This window comes from Pseudorasbora parva, chromosome 1 (assembly GCF_024679245.1).
Source record: "Pseudorasbora parva isolate DD20220531a chromosome 1, ASM2467924v1, whole genome shotgun sequence".
Taxonomy (NCBI): domain Eukaryota; kingdom Metazoa; phylum Chordata; class Actinopteri; order Cypriniformes; family Gobionidae; genus Pseudorasbora; species Pseudorasbora parva.
The window spans coordinates 29,082,990-29,097,673 of record NC_090172.1 but is presented as its reverse complement, the minus strand read 5'-3'; positions in this window follow the sequence as shown (position 1 = coordinate 29,097,673).

The following is a 14,684-nucleotide window of genomic DNA, read 5'->3' as shown; positions in this document are numbered from 1 at the left end:
CACCACGAAGATCCAGCGGCCTCAAAATTTGCACTTTCCTCCTGACATTTACTGGAAGCACTTATAGTTAAATCCTGCTCCTGAAGATCAACCTTCCTGCTCAGTTTGAGTCCGGTTTTGCATCTCCATTTACTCTTATGCGCTACAGAAATGCATTGTGCAATATTTGTCACATGGTTGTGCACCTGGGATTTTCAAAGTAAAATATGCTTTGTGAAGTTTAAATATTTACAGACAACACTGGTATGTTCAACACCTTTTTTGTCACATCAGAGGTTGATGCAGGACAGGTCTGTGCTTTATGATGTTATATGGAGGACTAGTTCCTGATCATTTGACAAACATCAAAGATGCGTTTGCTGATGGATCTCCTCTCCGCTGGACACCAAAAATAACTTCGGTTCATGTGCCGATGATACTTATGGTTTGTTTGATTCTATCCGCCAGAGAGAAGTTAAGCAAAGGAAATATTTACGGCAAATCATGAGCGACATTCAGCGTTACTCATTAAGACGTATTAGTGGTGATTTCAGCCGAGCTGACGCACGCGTCGCCTCCTCCAGCCCAAATGAGAGCAGAAGCTCTGACAGCAACATCGGTGCCTCTTCAAGACATTCAAGCACTGAGCAAAAATTCAATATGAGAGGGAAAAAATAACAGCAGAGGGGGGATTGTGTTTTTCTCCTTCATTCCCAGATAACAGAATTTCAGGGTGACAAACTTCAAGTGCAACACTCTGCCTCAGGGTGAGTTAATTACATTAATTTTCCCTGACACTCTCACAAAATAAAGAAATAGAGAAAATAACCCAACAAGATAGACACTGGAAAACAACATTTTATGTGGCCTTTTTTTCTTTTATTTATTTATTTTGTCAGCAATGATGAAATTAGTACAGAGGGCTTTCTCTGCCCATAATCAATCATTACTTTCAGTAGGTGCCAGAAAGCACCAACTGAAACCATATTTTCTTCACTTGTGGACAAAGGCTTCGAGATTGCGTGCCGCCCTTGTCCATAAATATATCTGGCCTTGACAACCCGCAGGATTGGCTTTGAGATTTTACAGAGTAAACATCTGTTTGTGTGGGCCATGAGACACGCTGTGCTCCTTACCCAAAACAGCAGAGCCCATTTAAAGGGGTGGTTCTTTGTTTTTTTTAGGCTTAGTTGTGTTTATGGGGTGCATATATTTTTATTATATTTTACCTTTATTCCACACTGCTCTCTGCACTGTTCTTTGAACAGCTTATTTGCTTCGTGCTTCTATGAATCCCATCCCTCCGTAAAATGCAATGGTCTTAGATTGGTTAGATGGCCAAATTATGTATTTTTATTGGCTGAAGTGCCAAGCACAGGTTGTCCGGAATGCCATGCCCCTTACCATTACGGGCAGAAGTCACATCTGCGGTGACTAGCAAGGGTTTATGATGTCACCAACCCAGGAAGAAGCTTGTTGTAGTCCAAACCGGCCATTTTTGTAGGCAAAAAACTGCCATAACTTTAAAAGACAATATCTCCGTTCGCATTGAACTTTCAGCGCTGTAACTTTGCAGATACTGTTTATGCTCAAGCAGCAACATTACACACTAATTAAAGTTAAAAAAGTGAAATCGCATGCAACCACACCTTTAAGGCCAACCCGATCACACATAAATGCGTATAAATAGTACGAGTGTGCAATGTCGTGGAATGTATACGCCAAAACTCATTTTGGCGGGCATATGATATGCTGTTTTTCGCGTGCATATGATACGCACTTTATGGCGTATATATGACACGCTCTCTTGGGTAGGTTTAGGGTGGGGTGGGGGGTTCGTATGTATAATACGCCATAAAATGCATATCATATGCACGCAAAAAAACAGCGTATCATATGCACGCCAAAATGAGTTTTGTTGTATACATTCCACGACATTGCACACTCGTACTATTTATATGCATTTTTAAGGCGCATAAAGCAGCATGACTTGAAGAGCAGACACTAAAAGAGCAATGAGCATATTATGTTTGACTGTATATGTATATATTATGTATATGTCTGACTGTGCATGTGTTTTTTCTTTTATTTTATATATATATATATATATATATACTATAGCGTCTGCCAAATGCATAAATGTAAATGTAAATATATAATACTTTCATTCATCAAGGACACATTATATTTTTCAAAGGTGGCAACAAAGACATTTACAATGTTACAAAATATTTCTATTTCAAATATGTTCTTCAAAGAAACATGTATTTTTGATTAAATAAAAGTAGAGTTTGTGAGCATAAGAGGCTTCTTTCAAATCTTTGTCGCAAAAACAACACAAAAAAAGTGACTATATGAACATTAGCATTTTTAAACAGCATTTTGATGTTGATAATGATAAACAACAAAAGTGCATCTAGCGGTTGCATATCTGTTATGAAGTACAAAGGCTGCATCGTTTTGGATGTCCAGGCATCAATTTAACGGACAGATTTATCATAGAGAAAACACTGACACCTTGACTTGTGTCATAATTCCCATTTTACAAGCCAATATCTTCACACATTATTTCGTTACATTAGGTGAATATTGCACTTAAAACTCCACCATTTAATTACATCCACCAGTCTAATAAACACATTTTATAGAGACCATAAATCACAAAAACAAAAACACACAGAATGTTGTTAATGTAACATATTTTATCATAAAGTGTAATCTATAAAAAAATCAGGTTTGTACAAAAAAGTGCTCAGCTTTGTGAATAGCTTAAGTAAATGTAATAAATGTCAGGAGTGTTGCGCATAAATCTTAGTTGTTGCATGTTGTTAGCTTGATACATTATAGGCCATAATTTGCTATAAATAAATGTTTATTATCCAGCCAGACTTGTTTTGATGTGTTAATGATGTGTCTTTAAGGAGATTCACAAGAAATGTTCAACTAACGTGCAACTTTCTGCAGCATTGTCCCGGTCAGATCCCCTTTACACACCAGCATTGATTATAAGAAAAGGTGTGCTTATTTGTGAGTATTGCATGTAAAAGTGAGACATAATTGAGTTAATTTATATTCAGATTTGTCACACCTGGCATGCAGTTAATTCAAGTCGATTCAAAATGCTTTTCACTGTACAGAGGATACAGAACCATTCAAAATGTCTTAGGCTAAATATCCCTCCACTAAAAGCCCAGGACCTTTGGGGGTCTAAAAAACCAATGAGCACTTTGTGTTCATGTCAGCAGATCCCTGGTCAGTTTAAGTGCTTTTCTCCTATATTGATTAAGATTACAGGAGGCCCTACACCAAAACCTGGTCCAAGATCGGTCATTAGAGGCCAACTGTGGCTAGAGCCCTGTGGCTATATGGCATATGGTTACAATTTGTCACTAACACGCTTTCAGTTGAACCCAGCCTTGGGTCAGCCAGCAAACCCGCTGGCTACACACTCCCTTAAGCTCCATATTAATGACTGCTGAGGAATAGAAAGTGCTAAGCATAATGCCATGATTGCAAGTATTATTACAGACACCTGTGCCGAGACTCAGCGCTATTTATTCCTTTGTTTATTTCATTTCGTCCAACACAGTACTGATCAATAAGTAATTAATTTTACCACCTAAAGAAATATATGGCGTTTTATGCCTGAACAATCAAATCAAACTGTAACATGGCTGTGTAACTATGGGAGTGAGGCACTTAAGATGGAAATAAATAAAAAGCTGAGAATTTATTATTATTATTTTTTTATCGTGCTGAAAATAATACGATGTCGTTCTTTGTCTTAAAGGTATTTGACTGAAAATATAACACATTCACATTCTTAGAAAGAAAAACATTCAGATGGGTATAGAACTCAAAATAATAGAAGTATGGTTCTTGACTCAAAAAGGTTCTATGTTGTCTTAAATGACTGCATAATACATGCATGTTTAATTTGTTATCATATTTTTCTAGTGTGAGCTGTTTAATTCATAAAATGTAATTCTAATTAAAACAAAGTTATATAATTATATTTTTACTTGTTTGTATTTATAATTTACAGGGTGCGTGTCACCTTAAAATAAAGTGTTACCTATATAGCAAAAAACAAAGCCGTATTCTATATCCTACAGGAGACAGAGCGTGAAAGCCAAGTAGAGGCAATCCAAACACACTTGTTATGGCCACCATAGAAAAGGAAATCTTACAGGGGGCTGAATAATGGAGTCCGAGGGACCAGCAGCAAGCCGCAAATGTTTTCTCAACCAAGACCAGTACGCAAACTGACATTTCCCCAACTGACTAGGACATATTTTAGAGTGCAGGTATGAGAGAGGGAAAATATGAGAAAGGGAGGGGTATAGTTTGATGTTTTGTTTGTTCTCTAGGCAAAATGGAAGACATACATTGTCCCTTATTGCCTAAAGACCCACAATGCAATTCTAGCCCTCAGTGGTCACACGGGGAGTGTGCTCCAGGAGTCACATGGTCAGATGGATCACATCAATTTACCACGGGAAAAACTGAAAATAAGAGAACCCCCCAAAAAGAGAAAACAATATAGCTTTGTCTTCTTTTGACCTCTCGTGGCACACAAATACTATGTGTTATTGTGCGAGTAACGCAGAGCTAAATACAGAGGTGTTCTTGTGTTTGGACCAAAGGGGAGATAAATGAATCCCCATCTAGGCTTGTCATGCCTGGACAGAGAGGAAAAACGTTCTCGTAGACCTATATCGCCACCCACTGGACACTTTAAAACTTACAGCTTCAGTCAGTGAGGTGAGTTTTTTTATTTATTTTGTTTGTTTGTTTTATTTAGAGATGCTCGAATCACTCCTACACCGCTTTTTTATTTACCTATCAACAATCAAAAGACCTTTTGACCAAAAGATTGTTATTTCTCTCGCTTGAATTTGAAGGATTCAGGTGGAATGAACGGAGATCAACCCGAAATGAACCTGCCGTCTGTCTGTGGCGGTGAGTGGCAGAGAGAGCAGCCCTCAGCGAGAAGGCAGTGCCACTGTGGATTTGTGGAGATGTGATGATGGTGGCAGGGTGACAGAAGAGGAGACGGGCACTACTGTTGTTGTAGTTTTGAACATGACGTGAACAGCAGTTGAGTGATGCGATGTTTCTGTCAGTTCAGTTGGGATGGAGAGTGAGTGACACGTTGAGACGGAGTTTGGATCACTTTCTCCTCAGGGGACACGGATAACAGATTCACACTTTATTTCACAAACTGACATATTTATTCATCTTAAGCATTTCTCTCACATTTATATACAGATAAGTAAATAAAGGCATTCTTTTAAAGTTTCCAGTGAGAGTTTATCACTTTATTATAAGTATGATGCACTCTTGATTGATTTTCTTAACTAAACAAAATGTATTTAATAATATAATACTCACCAGCAAGACTTTATTAATATGTGTTTTAAGATTATTATTATTATTATTATTATTATTATTATTATTATTATTATTATTATTATTATGGAGGGGGTGAGGGTAATGGCTACAATGCACATTTTCCCATACAAGTGATATGTTTACACTAGCTAACTGTTTGTTGTGTTACATTTGGAGTAGCTACAAGATGCTCCCAAAATAGGCCTACATGCCTTTTTCTGAACTTTTATGTCGACTTAATGTTTTAGGTAAATTAAGATGATGTGTGCCATCATGCAATGCTTTTCATTCACACTTATTTGAGGGTTGCTTTATAAAACAAAAAACAAATAGGATTAAAAGACATTTAATTGTGCACAAAGATGCACAGATGCCTATTTCCCATGCACCCAGTATGATTTATGCATTTTGTTTTTAAAACAAGATATTTTATTATTTGAATATAAGTTTTTTTAACTGACAAATTTTTGACTTGGATCATGAGAAAAATTTTTTTATTTATTGTTTGATGGTTTTTCATATAGGCTTTAGCTGAATAAATAGTTTTTTATGTTAATTTGACAATACATTTAAATGAAATATGTAGTGACATAATTTTGTTTGTGTTAAGGAGACATCCAACCTGGTAAATGTATGCCATATAAAATAATACATTTCTGATGGGACCCTGGACATAAGGCTTTTTTTATTTATTTTTTTTAATTTTTATAAACATTAAATTCATACATCATTTGAATAATATAAAAATAGATAAATACGCTTTCTATTGATGTTTGGTTTTTTATTACAAATACAACTATTTGTAAATCTTGAGAAAAATGCCTTTAACGTTTTCCAAATTAAGTCCTTATCAATGCATATTACTAATAATAATATTTTTATTTGTATACATTTACGGTAGTAATTTTACTAAATATCTTCAAGGGACATGATATTTACTTAATACTAATGTTTTTTTGCATCTATAATCTATAATCATAGAAAAATGTATAATTTTGACCTATACAATATATTGTTGGCTATTATACTGGACTAAACTAGATGGACTATTGTACATTTTTAGTATTTTATTTTGATTGTTACTTTAAACAATTTTATTTAGTTTTACATGTTATGTATGTTTGGTTGTTGTTTTTTTTATCATAAAATGTATCAGCTTTCATCAACTCAATCAATTCCCCTGCAGGTCCCACACGTACCTCGATAGACATAGCTCATACCATTGTAATGAATGATTCAGACTTTGTTTTATGATGTTGATTGAGATGGTGATCATACTTTTATGGAATAGCATGGTATTAATATGGAATTACCATGGGCAAAAACACTTACTTGAAAATGGTAGTTTGTTTGTAAGTGTACATCAATGATAAAAAAGAACAGTCCATCACCTTCACTACATTATGAAAAGGACAACACCGCAGCACAAAATCTCTTGCCTTCGGACTGGTGTTGTTGAGATATTAGAGTAATGAAACAGATTGTTGTGTTATAATCATGTCATCCTCACACAGTACATCAGTCTCAGAGCTCTGTTTGGGCAGAGAGGATAATAAGGAGGTTATGGGAACCCTAATCGCTGTTTCCCTCTCAATCACACTCTCAGCCTGGAAAAAAACACCCAGGAATAGAGAGAAAAAAGTTATGAAATAATAGCTTAAACTGAAGAATTGCTTTAATACTTCAATAGAAATAACCTAATTCCAACATTTTCAAAGGAGCAGGCGGCCTTGCTTCGGGCTAACGCGTAATGTGTGAGTGAAAGTATATCGCGTGTCACTCTACATTAGAGAAGCGAGCCTGTGTGCCTTTGAATGAGAGGCAGCTGGGGTAATAGGAAGTGCAGATATTAGAGCTAATGAAATCACAAAGAACAAGACAGATGTGCTATTTGACCAAGTGCTGCGGTGCCGGTGTGGGGCGGGGCGTTACATTTGCCCACAACACTCAGACAAGAAGGCTCAAGCCCTGATAGCAACCCTTATGTCGCTCCATTTAAATGCATAATGCACAGTCAATGACCTGTGTGTTTATTTACTCTAGCTTAGTCTAGATAGATTGTGTCACTCCATATATCTCTTACACCGCACTCCAGCCCCCCCTACACGCCATTTCAAAACATTTAATCATACATCAATGCTATTCCTTGACTCCATCTCAGCTCTTCGGTGAATTTGGCCAGGAGCTGCAAGAACAACTTGTATTTCCTCGCACGTCATCCAGCAAACACAACTGTCACATTTAGGCTGCCGTCAATATCTACTCCCCAGCATGCATGTCATCTGGAAAACATACAGAGGAGTCAGACAAATAAACACAACAACCTGGAGTCATTCGAAAGGATTTGTGGTTGGAGGACTGTGGGGGGCTGCGCAGTGCCACATCTGACCTGTGGCAATAAGTGCGTTAGTCATCTATGATTCATGTCAAAACATACTTAATGTATCAAAGATATGAAACACTTTGACAGCTGCTACGGTGAACAGAGCACTGAAATGGTTTTCAAACAAAACAAGCTGTTTTCCTCAGCCCGACCCCCCATCCCCCCACCCTCGCACAATAGCTTGCACCGGTGGACTTATGTCCATAAACAGTTTATGATGAAATGCCGTAGCACTTAATTAAAACAATAAATCCAAAGTGTGCATTAGTGGCCCCCTCCTCTCGCCTCACTGACCTCAGCTGTGTCCATTCTGGAACCGTGCATCACCAAGGCCGGGTGAGTCTGGAGACCAAATCTTATTCCGTGTGCCCTGAAATGATGCCACAAATGTGTTCTTATTACTCTCTTGCTTTCTCTCTCTTTTGGAGATAATTTAATTCATATTTCACTTGTAGCACAAGGGATATGTGGCAGAGGCCTAATCACACACACACACACACACACACACACACACAATATAACAAAGGGATTGCTGTTTGAAAAGCAGACTAAATTCTCTTTGGATGTGATGCCCAGGCTATTTATCCATTTAGCACTGCATTATGAAAAGGTATTTTAGATTGCATAAAAGGGTGCATACTCTTTATTATGATTTTGCTCACAGAATTACTTTTAAAGTGAGTCACTAACTGTTAAATGTAAATTGCAAAGTTTACCTGAACTTCCTGAAAAATTATGTAAAATTGGTGATCTGCTCACAGGCAGAATGAGAATCTGGTCTCAGCTTGTGTGCATCACACCTGTTTAGATTCACACTTAATATATAAAGCTGAGAAATGAACCTGTGAACCAATGCATGTGATAAAAAATAAAATAAAAAATATATATATATATATATATATATATATATATATATATATATATATATATATATATATATATATATATATATATATAATACTGCATTTCATTTAATCTTCTTCCAAGCATAATAATAAAGCAACTTTTGACTTTCTGTCTGTGAAAATGTCACTTCCCTTGAATGTTTTGCCACAACACAAGCCGATTAAGTAGGCTGTGAATATCACACCAAGTTTACATTATATTGTCTACTATGACAAACAGCAAATCTGTCATTTATTCTGCCATATGATAAACTCCTCCATAAATTTTTTTTTTCTTTTGATTCACCAGACAGTGTGAAATAATTTTCTTAACAACATGAATCATTTCCCCTGCATACTTTAGTTCACCATATTTCTGTCACCTGTTATTATTTCCAACAGGAATGTCTTTGAAAAATAGAACTGTATTGTTATATGACAACATATGTTAAACTTAAGCTCAAACTCAAGCTAAACTTAAGCTCAACTATCTCACATCGATTGACTGAGATTGATTTGCATGTGTCGAGTAGGTCTGTGTCTCTAAACATCCGTCAAATTGTCATATCATAGACATACACTTTATTTTTTTGTCCTTTGATTGTTACTTGTTGTTACACACCTATAATATAATCTGAATACTTATATTGCAGGTCCTTCTAAAAAAAATAGCATATTGCAATAAAGTTCATTATTTTCCATAATTTAATGATACAAATTCAACTTTCATATATTTTAGATTCATTGCACACCAACTGAAATATTTCAGGTCTTTTATTGTTTTAATACTGATGATTTTGGCATACAGCTCAAGAAAACCCAAAATTCCTATTTAATTTTTTTTTTTTTGCATATTTCATCCAACCAATAAAAGAAAAGCGTTTTTAATACAAAAAAGTCAACCTTCAAATAATTATGTTCAGTTATGTACTCAATAGTTGGTTAGAAATGACTGCTTCAATGCGGCGTGGCATGGAGTCGATCAGCCTGTGGCACTGCTGAGGTGTTATGGAGGCCCAGGATGCTTCGATAGCGGCCTTAAGCTCATCCAGAGTGTTGGGTCTTGCGTCTCTCAACTTTCTCTTCACAATATGCCACAGATTCTCTATGGGGTTCAGGTCAGGAGAGTTGGCAGGCCAATTGAGCACAGTAATACCATGGTCAGTAAACCATTTACCAGTGGTTTTGACACTGTGAGCAGGTGCCAGGTCGTGCTGAAAAACGAAATCTTCATCTCCATAAAGCTTTTTAGCAGGGGTGGTAAGTAATCAAGTAAAAATACTTTGATACTTTACTTAAGTATTTTTTTCGGGGATCTGTACTTTACTTGAGTATATTTTATTTGCATCTACTTTTACTCTTACTCCACTACAATATTAAAGGCAAAGTTTACTTTTTACTCCAATACATTTCCCCATGCCCGCTCCAAGTATTAAGTATTTATTACACTTGATTTCCAAACCGGTCTGGTCGGTCATGGATGATCCAGTCGGGTATAGACTTGGAAAAGCTGACAAGTCAGGTTTGCCACACTAACGTTAGCTCAGTGTTTCCCCAGCTTTTTTATTTTGCGGCACACAATTTACTATGAAAACATCAGTAACATTTTACAATACAGGTGCACTATTATAATTCATGCCTAACTAATGCACAGATAATCATGAGTTAATATATTACTAATGAAGAACTAAACCATTTATTAATGATTACTGCATCAACAACTAATGAACATTCTCTATGATTAATAGATTAAGTAATATATGAATTGCTATTAATTAAATATGACATCATTAATTCCCTAATAATATATTACATTAACTAATAATGTAAATCATGTATTCAAAGCATGCATTCCGACTCTCAGTTGTCTGTTTAATTCATCATTAATCATAACAATTGGCAAATTATAGTATGATTTTACTTGTTGAGGCACATGACTATTAACTAATTGTTACGTAATATGTCATTGTGGTTATGGCTTTTGAATTAATTTTGAATTAGTTAATAGTATCTTGCTCCTCATCTGTTTGATGGAGCTAATGTTATGGACCATGTCTATTTTAAGTTTATTTTATTATATTGTTTATTTTAAGTATTTTATTATTTAGGTATATATACTTTCACTCGAGTATAACTTTTGAGTACTTTTACCACCTCTGCTTTTTAGCAGATGGAAGCATGAAGTGCTCCAAAATCTCCTGATAGCTAGCTGCATTGACCCTGCCCTTGATAAAACATGTGGACCAACACCAGCAGCTGACATGGCACCCCAGACCATCCCTGACTGTGGGTACTTGACACTGGACTTCAGGCATTTTGGCATTTCCTTCTCCCCAGTCTTCCTCCTGACTCTGGCACCTTGATTTCCGAATGACATGCAAAATTTGCTTTCATCTGAAAAAAGTACTTTGGACCACTACGCAACAGTCCAGTGCTGCTTCTCTGTAGCCCAAAAGTGGCTTGACCTGGGGAATGCAGCACCTGTAGCCCATTTCCTGCACACGCCTGTGCACGGTGGCTCTGGATGTTTCTACTCCAGACTCAGTCCACTGCTTCCGCAGGTCCCCCAAGGTCTGGAATCGGTCCTTCTCCACAATCTTCCTCAGGGTCCAGTCACCTCTTCTCGTTGTGCAGCGTTTTTTGCCACATTTTTTCCTTCCCACAGACTTCCCACTGAGTTGCCTTGATCCAGCACTCTGGGAACAGCCTATTCGTTCAGAAATTTCTTTCTGTGTCTTACCCTCTCGCTTGAGGGTGTCACTGATGGCCTTCTGGACAGCAGTAAGGTCGGCAGTCTTACCCATGATTGCGGTTTTGGGTAATGAACCAGGCTGAGAGTTTTTAAAAGTCTCAGGAATCTTTTGCAGGTGGTTAGAGTTAATTAGTTGATTCAGATGATTAGGTTAATAGCTCGTTTAAAGAACCTTTTCATGATATGCTAATTTTTTGAGATAGGAATTTTGGGTTTTCATGAGCTGTATGCCAAAATCATCAGTATTAAAACAATAAAAAACCTGAAATATTTGCATAATGCATTCTTTAACTGCTAAAAATACTAACATAATATTTCATTTCACATCTGTTATTTGGCTTATTTTTAATGATGTATCAAGTGAATCATTGCAGAGACCACCAATGATTATAATACCTGCCCTTCATTAGCATAAATTCAGTTATTACAATGCTTTTTAAAATAAAGTATTTTTCAAAAAATGTTTAATAATTGTAATTGTATTTTCTCACCGTGACTGCAGGGGTGTAAACATTTATTGCGCAGCCAGGCACACTTACTAGAGTGTCTCATTCTAGCATTTACTGTTGAGGAGAACTCAAGCCTACAAGCCTCCAAAGGACTGGACTCACACATTCAAAGAGGATGTCAAAATTGTACCTTTACGGGTATAATAGCTTGTCATTGGTGGAGTTGCCTTAAAAGGACACATTTGCACCCTTTTTACTCATAGTAGGACCTTAAGGTATAGATATGTAATTTTAAGGGTACTGTCTCAGTGACAAGCTGTTGTTTTTCTCTGTGTTAGTCCAGGCGGAGAGGGATGCTATATAGACCACATCCTACCCATAGGGAGGAATATTTGGAAATACTGTATGGACTGACCTGTGGGGCAGTGCTACATATGGACTAATGTGGCAAGGGGGGCGTGGTTTAGCGAGGTCTGCAGCGGGAGAGAGAGCCGCGGGACGAGCGGTAAGTGAGTGGGTTGGACACAGATTAATAACACCTGTATCTTGTTCCAGTAATGGGCGTGGAGAGAGGTTAAAACGCCAGTGTAACAAGTTCGTGTGGGTGTGGAAGGAAGAGGACACGGGGGTCGGCTGGACTGTTGATGCTCTCTTTTATTTCTGTATCAAACTCAGTGTCACACTCAGCGTGTGCTTCAGACAAACTCATAGACAATCACTTCCGGTTCACAGCGCACCCGGCTTCCGGGTAAACTCAGGGTCAGGGTGTCGCATCAACAGTCCGCCTCTCTCTCCCAGGCTTCCGGTTCCACTGGCGTTTTATCCTCTCTCCACGCCCATTACTACAGAACAAGATACAGGTGTTATTAATCTGCGTCCAACCCACTCACTTACCGCTCGTCCCGCGGCTCTCTCTCCCGCTGCAGACCTCGCTAAACCACGCCCCCCTTGCCACAACTAATCTCTGGGGTAGGTACTACCTGGAAAAGGATGGAACTAGTATAGATGCATAGATGGGCCAGAGAAAATCTGCCCAGGGAATGACACAGGTTTACCAAGGGAAACCGTGCATAGAGGAATATACTTATGGGATTGCCGGCAGGGAATGACAATGTATTGGGCATCAAGCACTCTACAGGGGCTGACTGATCGGGCATGCATCTCAAGTACTAGGTCTGGTCGTTGGACGTCTCCGCCACGTTTAACTGCCAAAATATGCCTGAAGGATACTCAATCAAGGTTTCGCTAACTTGGGAACTCTCATGGAGAGCATAGAAGGTGCTTGCATACCCTCCTTAGAGGGGAATGCTGCTGCAAGCAAGACAGATTTATGATGACTGATGATGATCAGGTTGTGTTTTTCCAGTGACCTACAGTCCACTGCAATATAATGTGCTGCGATGAGGGCAACAAACATTTCCAAGGTGGAGGGTGACAGCCTTTCTTCAGCCTCTATTGCAGAAAGGAAATCACAGAACTAATCAGGCATCTCTGGGGTTCTTTCTGACGGAAGGAGCACCACGTAGCGAAGAGAGTCTATTGAAATCATAAGTTTGCCTAGTAGAGGGCGCTCTGGCTTGAGTGATAATGTCTACCCCTACCAATGGTAGACCACTTCAGTCTTTTGCATCCTAGCCACACGTGGAGGTTCTAGAGGTTTAGACGTGGGTGCCATATGGTGCCCTGTTTTTGAGAAAGAAGGTCCTTTCTTAGGGGAATCTACCAGGGAAGGGCTGTCACAAGGAGAAGGACTGGTGTAAGCATATTTGTGTAGGCCCTGGGGTAAGCTGTATGGCAGCGCGTCTGTGCCGAGGGGTGCCTCAATCAGGGAGTAAAAAAGTGGAAAGTGGGAGCATTCCTGGGAAGCAAACAGATTTACTTCAGTGTCCCCAAATCAACTCCACATCAGCTGGACCAACTGGGGATGGAGTCTCCAATTAATGCCAATTAAAAGATGCAGGGAGACAGGGACAGCCCAAAGGGGAGGACTGTGTACTGGTATGTCCGACCCTTAAAATCAAACCGAAGAAACTGTCTGTGTTGAGGCAAAATCGAGATGTGAAAGCACACATCCTTCAGGATCAATTACTGCAAACCAATCTTGAGGGAGAACATATGTGAGAAGTGACCTTTATGAAAGAGAAATAGGGATATTTCAGGGACTGAAGACCAATTTGTTGAAAAACACTACGTGTGTCTCAATTCGCACACTTATTCATTATAAAAGTGCATATGAAGTGTGCCATTTGGGACAGGGTCTACATAGTGCCTAGTATACAGTAAGTGACACTATATTGCATCATTTGGGTCACAACTTAAATCATTCAGGAACAAAACATTGTGCAATTGTTAGGGACACTTTTGAGCATTTTAATAGAAGAGATGACATAATATTCTCTGATTGCATGTTGAATAAATCTGCTCAAGTAGCTTACTCTATGCAGGCAACGTTAAATTAGAAATATTAGATAAAATTGATAAAGTGCATGGCAATATCGTCTCTAAAATGCAATTTTTAATGGCAAAGAATTGTGACTTTTGGGGTACAATATTATTAATATCGTGCTTCTATAGAGTGCCAGAGAATACAATTAGCTTCAGTAATCTGGAATGCAAATTCAGACTTGTTCTCTCACCTAGTGGTTGGGTTAAATGTGTTGAGGGCCCAGCTCCTAAAGCTCTGTAGAAGGATTTATTAACTAATGGTCCAAAAAGAAGTTTGCTATTAAAATAGACAGCAGTTAGTTAAAAAAGAGGAATGTTTAAAAGTGCATAAACTATGACATATATCAAATAACATTTGAGTGAAAATGTTATATATTTAGTATTTTTAATTGTAGAGA